General features: G+C 29.9%; 1 protein-coding gene across 3 annotated transcripts in view; it reads right to left on the bottom strand.

Annotated features, from left to right (window-relative positions):
* Nucleotides 1-9,681, bottom strand: part of Syx1A (Syntaxin 1A) — a 115,196-nt gene extending 105,515 nt beyond the window's left edge. For all 3 annotated transcript variants that reach the window (XR_010844805.1, XR_010844806.1, XM_014435895.3), the window contains exon 1: nucleotides 9,537-9,681. The gene's annotated coding sequence lies outside the window, so the exon portion shown is untranslated. The remainder of the gene's footprint in view (nucleotides 1-9,536) is intronic.
* Between the last annotated feature and the right edge of the window lie 2,544 nt (nucleotides 9,682-12,225).

Here is a 12,225-nt window from a genome sequence, read left to right on the forward strand (position 1 = left end):
GATGAGAAACCTCTAGCGCAGTTATTTAAGTTGTTTTTAATAATTGTTGTCTCCAAATTACATTTTTATATAATTATTTTCTTGTAGATAAAATCTAATAAACAATGAATGTATGTCATATACCTAGAATGATCATAAAATTGCAAATTAAGTCTGTAACGTGATAAAGGAAAAACAATCCATTGTTTCATCACAATCAATAATTGTCTAATGACATTAAAACCACTTGACCTTTACCGGTATATATTAATTATCTGAGATAGAACGCCCAATTACTAAACAACAGAATAACAACACATTTTATTTACAGGGTTTCCATAAAAGCAGCTTCAAGATATTAATTGGCGCTTCCATATTTTTCATGTCTATTTTCGAGCCAATATTACTGGTCATTTCATTAATTATGCATAAACCAATAATTAATTGCACTTATCTACTGTGTGTAGAGTATCTGTCGAAACAAATGAATTATAAAGACTTTTACAGAGGTGTTTACTGGACACTGATATATAGACAATTGTAGCACTATGGTTCATAATTTCTTTGATGAATGGTAAAGCCTGATATCCGTGTACATGTCCGAAACAGTTCACAATTTGAAAAAAAATAAATAAAAGGATTATTTATTTTATCCATACATTATGATTCCATGATGGCCGAGATTTAAAATTTTAATTTAATTTAAAAGTTTAAAATTTGTAATCACCCACTTTGAAACAAATTATCAGATAATTATGTCGTGATCCGACAGTCATTCTAGAAAGACTGGAAGACTATGACTCCATAGCTAAAATAAAAAGAAAAGTCGAACCATTTTTTCTTAGTTTTCGTTTGGTTCATTTATTCATTATAATATTCTAAAATGGGCATAATATATGGTATCTGTGAAAAACAAAAAAATAATAAGCAATAATGGTTTAAAAAAAAATAAAACAAGAACGAGTATTTGATAGCTGAATAAAAGTGTAAAAAATAATTAAAAACCGTGAAAATACCTATTTTTGGACGTATAGTAAAAATACGCAAATGACATTTTTTCTTGGCTTGAATTTTGATTTATTTTTGTCCATGTAATAAAAAAAATAAATAAATAAATTTTCCCATAATTCGCGAATATGTAAAATCTTTTGTATTTAAACTTTTTTTTTTAAAATATCTTTCTCGAAAAACGGCTTGAAAAAGTCCAAAAGCGATTTTAATAAGTTCTATTTATTCAAGAGGTCTTGCACGGCATAAATGAAAGGTTATTGAGAACAAAAGTTCAACTTAAAAATTTATGAGAATATATATGAAACATGACTAACATTGAATGAGAAGTCTAATTATGCGATGAGCAAGCGACAGGGGATTGCCTAATGGCTCTGATCACTTTACTAGGAAACCTTTGAGCAGGTATGACACAAAATGCATTACTGAGAAATGATGAGATCAAAAATTAAAAAGCAAATATTTTCATAAGTATGGGACTGTTAAGAAATTAAAAAAATTGTTTTCTAAATTTTCATAAGTTTTATTTTAGTTAAAAATAGAAATGCTATTTAAATACCATTTTAAAATACAAACTATGCTTTTGGCATTAATGTGCCATTTTCATGCACAAAGAAATGCGCAAGTATGGGTATATCATCTGGGAATATTCACAAGATGGAATAGTGTCAAGAACATGAGTGTTTCCTAACAAGTAAGGGACAATACTAACCGAAGTGAAAAATGTGTTGAAGAAAGAATTATGAAGTCCAGAACTAGGTCACAGTTGAAGTTGCATTATAGGCGTGATATGCAATGACGTAGCAAAAAATTTGTATCTACTTCAGAGCAAAGATCTATCTTAGCGTTAACAGCAAGCTGGAGTAAATAAGAGGAGAAAAAAAACAAAACAAATGATTATGAGAAAAATATCATTATACAAATATATCTTTACATACTTATTAATTTTATAATATGTTTAAAGACCGTAAATGTGAGAAAGACAACCTTCATAGAAAAAAAATTTTTACTGATATTATTAGAATATGGCTATATTCTGAATTCCACGGTTGAAAAGATTTATACACCACCATAGATAAGCAAGGCATTTTTGTTTTGTTTTTCACGAGAGTCTATGTATAATTCTTTAGAAATGAAATCAAAATCAAAGAATTAGTAATTCTTAGTTTGAAAAAATTCTGTCGAAATGCAGAATGAACTCTTGACTCGGTTTATATTAATTCTCACCCTCCCCTTCAAGAAGTAAGTATTGTATTTTAAATTAAAATATTACTTGCGGAAGTAATATTATATAATAATATAATATAGTGTACAACTAATACGGGAGACAGTAATTTGGAATACATGCTTTGGAAATATCATAAATATCAGGCAAATCTAACACAAATATTATTGTCGACCTTAAATATGAGTGACTGCGGACCACACTCACGCATACTACGGAATTGAATGAGTTAATATTGAATTGATGAATGTTTCTTAAGTAAATACTTCTAGTAGAAAAAGAAAAAGATTGAGTATTCATACAAAAAAGTAGGAAACTATCCATTCACCCTAGACAATAATAACACGAAATAGTTAGTATTTAACAAACAGCATGCAAACAATTTAACATGCAACACTGCAAATAACTTGTCATTGAAAAATAAATCCATATTTTTTCGTGCTTTGGATACTAATAACTTGGCAACAATTGAATAATTGATCAATTCGTGCTTCATCATTTTCTACTCATGTAATTCTAACGGCTTTCATACTAAATAAATCAATATGAGACATCAGACTTCTACAGTGTGAGCCGTAACTATTAAATGAAAACACAAAAAACAAGGCATTTCGATCAGGATTTTTATATGGCAACTATAATATAAAATATAAATAAATATAATAATAAATCTAATACAGATAGTAGGTAACAATATTCGCCTCAAAAATTTCAAAAAGCAGATCCATAATATATATCCATACTTTTTAGTATATACTTAATCTTTTTAACAGATAAATTCTAAACTTATTAACTTAAATTTTTTGAATCTCAAAAAGAAACGATAAAAATCATCGTAAATTAAAACCTGGAGATATATAAATAAAAGTTCAAAACTAGCAAATAATAAATTAAAATATATAAGTGTAGACAAATATTTTAATTATTTCGTAACTTGGTAAAATTATTATGTGTACAATATCTATTTAACAAGAAAAAGATTTTGTAATCGTTCCCATGGCAACATCATACCCGTGGAAGAGTGTTTATAACGTTTTAAAAATATATATTAGGGCAAAATTCAAGGATCTCAATACTGTGAAAAAGGGACTTTTCGTCAACTTGATGGATAAATTTTAAAACAAAATAAGGACACAAAAAAATTTATTTGGCTTTTAAATAAAAATATGTATAATTTGAACATGACATTTGAATGATTATTAAGGACGTTTGTTAAACAATGAATAATATGTTACTTCCGTAACATGTTACCTGAGTAACTTCTCACACTGAGGTTGAACATATCATTAAAAAAAAAAATTAAATTAACGATTAAATTTTAAGCGAAAATAAAAAATACACATAATTGAATAAATTTCACTATACTTTTATTCACATTATGATTTATAGGATATCTATGCTAGTCTTTAGTAAGCCCGAAAAGGTATTTTGAGAAAGACTCAGAGGGGTTGAATAGTTTAATTAGAATATAAACATGTAAATAAAGCAACATTAACAGTAAATTGATGAATTGACGAAAAAAATAAATAAAGTAATGAAACTTCGTTAGTGGTTCTCAAGTGAGTTAAGGATACAAAATGGCAGATCTTCAATTTGATAAATTTTCTCTTAACATCATTAACTTTTCAGTCATTTTGACGATTGTAAATAAAATTAAATATGAGTAACGTTATTCAATACATTAACAATTAAATTAGCAATATTTTACCTTGTGTTTAACATGGTATGCATATTACCCTTTTCAAAAAAAACAAAACAAACTCCATAGGATTAATATATCTATTTTCAAAACTAGGTGAGTAAAATTGTAACCCCTCACTCAGGGTTAAATTTCTTGAAATTAAAATTTGGAGCTGTTTGAAGCTTTTAAGGGGAAATAATATGAATCTGAAATATCAGATTTGGCGAAAAAATTAAATACCGAGCTGCTATTTTATTTTCATGAATCAGAAATAACTAAATACTCAATAATGTCTCCCATATATATACCAGATTAATCTTCAGGATTTATGTACAACCTAAGCATATTATTTTAAAAATTTTGTAATATTCCTATAAATTATTTATTCATATAATAAAAGATTTTTTTTCCTTCTTGATGGTAATCTGATCTACATTTGGTTTTAGCATATTTACGAAATTTATTAATGTATTAATTGGCTGAATCAAAACTAAAAACACACTTGAATGCACACTTTCATGTAATGTTTTAATGTCAAAGGGTCTTGTACTCAGTATTAGACAGGTTGTACAAAAAATATAAAATTATACAAACTAAACAATTCGCGTTTAAATAACGTGAGACTTACAGTCTATTAATGATAATTTCAAAATTTTTATGGGACCAGTGCAAACCAATATTCAAGGAATTCAAGGCAGCTGGACATCATCATATTTATTGCTGCAATCTGCTCCCATGTTTTTACTGAATAGAAATAAATATTATATTTTGCATTTTTTTTTCATTGTTACTAAACCGTCCGTGGGACTAAACCGACTAATAATAAATAATCTTAATTTATACTAGTAACATTCACCTGTCGAATTTATGAACACTAAGCAACTCTAACGTACTCAAGAGAATTTATCAAAAGATTCGTCATTCAAGAGACATCATGAAAAGAGACTGGATAATGAACCAGCTGAATAAATGAAAAAATATCATGGAACAAACAACAAAAGAAAATAAGACTGCAGCAAATATGGTTAGAATAGGAAAGAAGAGAAAAAAATATGGAGACAGAGAAGATTGAGGGAGGCGTTGAACTCTCATCCCCTAATATCCCGAGGGAAAAGCGGCTGCCTCGTGAATTAATTTGATGGCTGACCCCCTCCGTGAGAGTTTTTCTAACCAAGAGAATTTAAACTGAGAAACCTCTTCAAGCAAGACGGGGTGGAGGAAGGGGGCGATTTTCGCGACACTCCTAGTGGTTACAATTTTATTACTCCCTGGATAATAAACATTAATTAGTAAAAGCATGGACTGAGAGATGAGTTATAGAACGCAGTTTCGTTTTGAGATCCTATGCTATAATCGTTATGCTAAAAAGGAAGAAAGAGTTTTACTAGACCATTGAAAAATATTGGTAATGACATACTCCACATTTTTCGATTATCGACAGAATTTAAACCCTATGATTAAATATCTAACCAAAATGTGAAAGGCACGAGATTCAAGGATCCAAGTTACTAAGATTTTTAATTGGCACTCAGGCCAAAGACTCGCCAGTAGTTGTTAAATCGCTTAACAGTAAACAAAGGGTGCCACCTTTCTTGTTATACCTTACAGTATTTAAAGGGTAAGTGCAGAAGTGTGTATAAAGAATAATTCATTAGGCTATAGTAGATGTAGTCAAATTTTTACATGAATTTGTTATATACGCTTTGTGACAGAGATAAATAAGGTTGAAAGAATCACTTGAGATTTAAAAATAATTTTTTTTTTAACTAATGGTGTTAATATGTGAAGTAGACGAGCTGATTAGCGAAGATAAGAATAAAGAATTTTTTTGTTCAATTGAAACTTTACCAACGTTGTACAACTCAATACAAAAAATTATATGGGCGTAAATATTGTCTAACTGATGGCAGTTTATCAGTGCACGATAAATTACTTCGGGGTACGAGTTTATTTTTAATCTGAATTCAGATATAGAACACATTGCATTATATGGACATTTTCATAAAATGCCAACTGATCTTATTAAATCAAAACTATACCAGAATAATAGTAGTCAATAAATAATTCCGAGTTTATATTCACCACTAATGAAAGAATGGATGATTGGAATGAGGATCAACGATTGCACTGACGGTGTGACGTTCTAAATCGTAGACAACTTATGAGATAAAAGGGTCAAGATAGTTAAGAGTTTTATACTTGCAAGTTCCCTAATAAATCGATGTTTCTGTCGAGATTGTGTCTGATAAAATTAATTAAGATAAAACTTTAGTACCAAGTTGAGAGTCATAGATTAGGTGTTTAGGGTTGAAATCGCCAACAGCGATAAATTTTACCAGCAGCTGTCAGAAAACATTCTGCCTAGGGGGACCAAAAAGCTACAGCAAAAGTGAAGTAGCTTTATTTATGCCCCTTAATAACGTTCATTTTACAATCATTAGAAAAGTAATTACATGCCTTAAACTAATGGTTTATATGAATACACAAATTACAAAATCAATTATTTGTTTTAATTTAACACATACCGAATATTTGGAGCCAAAGTAAACTAGTGATGTGTCTAATTCAAGAAGGACTGTTGGTGGTAAAAAAAAAAAAAAGATATAATAAAAGAAAAAACGATGTATTTAGTGGAAACTATTTTTAATTCATAACAAGTGGGAAAAACTATTTTAAGTACAGGTATAAAATAACCGTTTCAATTCTATATTTATGCTTGTGTTTTGAAATGAATGAAATTAGGCATCCAGTACGCGTAATAAGAGGATCGCGCACGCATAGTAATGAGCTCAGCGAATGCTAGGAATTAAATTTGGGTTCATTCATCTAGCAACAAATCTATGAATAGATAAAATTCCACAAGTCTTTAGATAAATATTATAATATGTATTTTGGACAATAACAGTCATAAATACTCTAATTCAATTATATTCGGTATCTCCTACTACATTAAACCCTAATCGATAATTTAATATCGAGTTGGGGGTTGCATTAAGGGACGGTGGGACGGTCACCCAAATACCTTCACTGTAAGGGGTCTATACAACCTCCACTAATATTCTCTTATAAAATACTCTTCTTATAAGAAATAATCAACTTCTTTTAAGACCATAACAATTTCCAGGAAAGAAAATGAAAAATTAATAAATAAATTATTATTAAACAATAATTATCAATCAATACACAATAAGTAATATAAATAGGAGAGAATAAGTAAATTACTGTAAACTCCTACACTCCCGTTAAGATATAAAACGTTTCGGCTTAAATTGACCTGCATAGTCCACTCTCCCTCCCACTACTTCCGTTTCATCTCATCTCGTTTTACGAAATCAATTTACTCAATTTTTTTACCTAAGATTTAGAAAGTCGGTAAAGAGGTTTCACTACAAAAAAGAAAAAGCTTTGTTGACTTAAAACAGATAAAGTTAAAGTTGATTATAAAATCCGTGCACTACACGTGCATATCATAATTATTTCACTGATACAAGCAAGTACACCAGTGCCAATTTTCTAGGCATTAGATGTCCTAGCCGGAACACTTTTTTCTACTCTTGACGGTCTGGAACTTTCCATTTTACAACTGTTGGTTTCACCAATTTAAGTTTATCCATTGCCTGTTCATTCCATAACTTTGCCACCCTTTCTATATGAGTTCTCTTAAAGGATGGAAAATTTCTGCGTTGGAAAGATATGTAAGCTTTCAACATCGTTCAAGGAGCCTCGAGTGCTGCTTCATCAACCATCGCGCTAATGATATACAATGAAATAGATAGAATAGAAATAAATGGCGGTCCCGCTTTCTGTAAACTAACGTCTAAAGGAAAATTAAAAACACGCCATTAATCACTAAAAGGCTATCGGAAGCAGTCCGTCTTAGTAAACTACGGATATTGCTTCAGACATTCTCGATCGCTTCAAGAGGGCCCACGGGAGTAGAAATCGATCCAGTTAACTAATGCAAAATAAAATGAAGTAATCCTAGGGAAGGGAAATAAAAGAGCTCGAGCAATCTACTTTTAGAATCCTTTGCCTTAGTCTTTTACTGGAATCTATAAAAAGCATCTCATTTAAAATTTAAAAGAACACCGACCCACCCGTTTTGTGAATTGAGGTGCAATTTTCTCTCAAACTGTGTTGGAACTTTATCAGACAAAAAATAATTGAACACAAGGGGAAGGTAGGGGCATAATATTCAACATGAATAGCTAATAAATAAAAAAAACTCCTATTTCAAGTTATTTTATTAAAAAAGACGGTGCAGTAAACTATGAATAGGTAAATATTTATAAAATAGTTTCCTACTCTATTGTTCCTTCCACCTAACGCATTTCATTAATAAGCCAGAATATAATGTTTATATTATTATTTATACCAACATCCAGTTCAAAAATGAATTCAATTTCATAATATTTTAATATACATAAGATAATTACAGAAAAAGAGTAGAAAACCAATAAACTAACTAATCTGTTAAAATTGTCAACAATTGGTAATGAGAAAGATCTTTTAGGGCAGACTAATATTCTCCTAAGGTAACTGGCCGGAGATGAGATTACTCACCCGGGGTTGGTTATCAACAGGTTGCCACTCTAAATTAGGTAGTAGGGAATGCTCAAGTCATTCTTATTGGATGAGGAGGTAGAACTTCAAATTGAACTTACAGTGCCCGAGATAGTAATTGAATGTATGGTTCGAAGAACTATTCAGAGAAAATTAAAAAAAATAAATAAATAAAATATAGCTAAAATAATAGAAATAAACAATTTATAACATATTTTAATAATTGATAGTCATCAGGCAAAATATTACAAAAATAAAAGCTTACTTATACAGTAGTTATCACCCATATGTACTCACCTATAACAAAAAGAGAAAAAAATAAATTCATAATACAACTAAATGAATAAACTATTTATGCACTAATTAATATTAGCTGTTTTTTTAACGCATTTAATAACAAAGAAAAAATTATTATGTAGGCAATTAATGATGTAATATGTAGCAATGGTTCCTGGACTTCTTTCGCCGCCGAATCATGGTTGAGCCAAAAAAAAAAAATTCGCGCCACTTTTGTCTAGTCTCTAAGCTACTTTTTTTATAGTATTGTATTTTTATTTACCATTATTAATACATAAAACATTTCTACACAATTGAAAGATTAATAGTTGATTATAGGAAGATAGTCATGGTGGCGGTCAAAAAAGGTACAAGAAAAAAAACCTATTTATTTGTAAACACTGTTTCACCCCACTTCGCTGTTTCATCAGGGAAACGTTGGTTAACAATAAATAATTTTTTTTTACTATTTTGTACTTTTATTGACTGCCACCGGGACAATATTCCCACATCTATACAATCAATTTGTTTTTACTCAGCATTTATTTTATTGAATTAAAATTTCATATTTAAATTTCAGATTGTTTTTTAGCTAACCTCAAATGAGAAAAGTTATCTTTCATTCGATGAATGAAAATTTTAGGTTGAATTATCTCCTTCTCCTAAAATTAGTTAACCCAAAAAGGTTGTCATTAAATACTTTTATTTGACTTTTTTTTTTAAAGAAAGTTTTGAAAAACGTCATGTTTCATCATCCAAATGTAGGTGGCATTAGAACTATAGACGGAAAAATAACAAACTAACCTTCTTTCTAAATCTTCTAAGTGGACTAAAACTATTTCGTGGAAGCTAACTTGGAGGTTCATTTTACTTTTGGTATCAATCGCTGAAAAGAAAGAAGTGGATTTTACCATCCAATTCACTGGAATTGATTTTTTTTCTATTACTATCTAGGAAGCATCAAATCAAATGACACACCAGCTGGAAAAAATATATGTAAGGAACAGTAGCATATGCAAGGAGATACAGGAACTGTCATGTTATCAATTCCACTTGATAATAAAACTGAAAATATGTACCGCTACAACTCATGAAGGATCAGGTCAGGTGTTCAGTACTTTGTAAGAAAGTAAAATATCTTGAACAATGGTTATACAAGAAGGTAATTTGTTAATGAAAACGCTCAACTGCCAAACATTTGCTCCCCAATTTAGGGGGTTTTATGAGACTGGATGGACCCCGGAGGATTCCCAAATACACACGGTTACAGTAACAGAATAGATAATATAGCCCACAGCCGGATTCAAACCTGGCTCCTTTGAGTTAATAGCTCACCGTTTTACACAATGAGCAACCCAGTTTCCTTTATTGTAACAGATCTGTTAATAGATTGCTATTGCTATATATAAAATATAATTATATAAATTGCTAATTAACTAAAAATTATAATTAATTCTTCTTATTATTAAAAATTAAATATTGACACCTCTGGCATATCCCTTGTTTAAGAATCCCTGGTATAGAGTATGCAATTATTTTAGACTGAAGGAATAATGTATAAAGTATATATAAATCAATAATGCGAAAAAATAAGTTAATGTATATAAAGGAGCTAACTTTTAAATGATTAAGATTCAACTTTAGGTGCTCATTAGATAACACGTGTGCATACAGAGAGTGAAGGGAATCGCAAAGGCAGGCGCACAAGGGCAACATCGACCGCAAGGCAGCAGCCTCGTGCAGTCCCCTAGCACTCCAAGAACATTTCCATTCATTACAAGAATAATCATATAAAAAAATAAATTAATTTAGTAATACAATAAAAAGTGATTACCATGACCTTTTTGATAGAAGGATTTTTAATCTTATTTATAAAAATGAAGATTTAAAAAATTACAAACTATGTACAATATAATATAGTCTTCATTGGACTATTCGGCCTCTTTTCGAATGCAATTGACACAGCAAGCCACAATTTATTTTTTTATTAAAGTAATTACATAAGTAACAAATAATTACGGTTTAGAATTGATAAATGGAAAAAAACACAAAAAAGAAATAGGCATAATTTTAAAATGATATTTTTTTATGAGCGTATTAACTGATAAACAATTTATGATTCAATCCCTGAAACTCGTAACACAGAGCAAAAAAAACAGTAAGCGGAGAGTTAGTATTGTATGGACCAATCAGATTACAGTATCAAATGCACTGCTTAGTGAGATAAATTAATGCATTAAATAGAAATATTTTTACCAATCGATTTTCAATGTGGGAAGATCTATAAACTGTTTTAGCAGATATCTGAAAAAAATATTGGTTATTGTAAAAAGTTTAAGCTGCTAAGAGGTTCAAAGCATACAGTAAAAAACAGACATATAATTTCGTCTAATGATAAACATAGTTAACGTAACAATTATTGTTAATTAATTCATATAAAATTTAACGAACATTTAGGATCTTACGAAGGATTTTTGATTGGTTAAAGGATATGGATTGAATTTACAACGGATAGTTTCTTTGGGTCCTCGAAGTAAATCTAAATATCCGTACACGTCTCATAACAGACATGTATTAATTCTTAGACAAATTATTAATTCATAGAAATCGAGGTGAATTCTTTTGTTCTTTTAATTTCATGAATTTCAGAGGAATATGGGTCCATTTAAGAACTTTATTGTTGTTCATTAGCATAATGAATGAAAGAGGCAAAATATAAAATCCCTAATGGCAGAAATTTAAATGGTTGAAGCCAAATCATCCCAAAGCACAACCAACCTTCTAATATCAGACGAAATAAAATGTGATCGACCAGTAATATGTGTGAAAGGAATCTCCCTGGGAGCTTCCATCGTGAGCCTTAGCCTGTGTGCAATGTTAGTTGGTAAAAAAAAAAAATTGTTATGGATTAAAATAAAAAAATTATTTTCAACTTGGATTATTATTATTTTCAACAGTTCTTATGGAAAAATATTTAGTAGTTACATGTTGAAGCTGTCAAGGAGAAATAATACCAAATACTTCTATATTTGGTATAGAACCAAATTAAAGCTGTTAAACAAAGCAGTATTTCCGTATACCGGATATGCATGTTGGAAGACAGTCAAATTAGCTTTTCACAAAACCAAGTGGTTTAACCCCATTTATGTATGGTAAGATACTTTTTTTCAAGGGAAAATAAATTAAGATAGCTTATGTCGTTACAATTTGTAACTGAGGTATTAATAACACCAATAAAACTAGTTATTTTCACTACTGTCAAACACACGATCTATAAAGGCAAACAAATATAGAGCCAACACTGTTATGGGCTTGAACTTGTGGCTGTTACAAGCACAACTACCTGGAAGATATTGAATGAGGATAAGTTACAACTTGTACCGTTATCACTAGCTGGCTTCCAGTCCACGCGGAATGGCCACAAATAATGTTGTCTTATCTCACTCCAGCAGATGCTTGACTTCTTATATAGTATTTGGAGGGACCTTGTGTC

This window comes from Halyomorpha halys, unplaced genomic scaffold (assembly GCF_000696795.3).
Source record: "Halyomorpha halys isolate HHAL.00 unplaced genomic scaffold, Hhal_1.1 Scaffold1723.1, whole genome shotgun sequence".
NCBI classification, from domain to species: domain Eukaryota; kingdom Metazoa; phylum Arthropoda; class Insecta; order Hemiptera; family Pentatomidae; genus Halyomorpha; species Halyomorpha halys.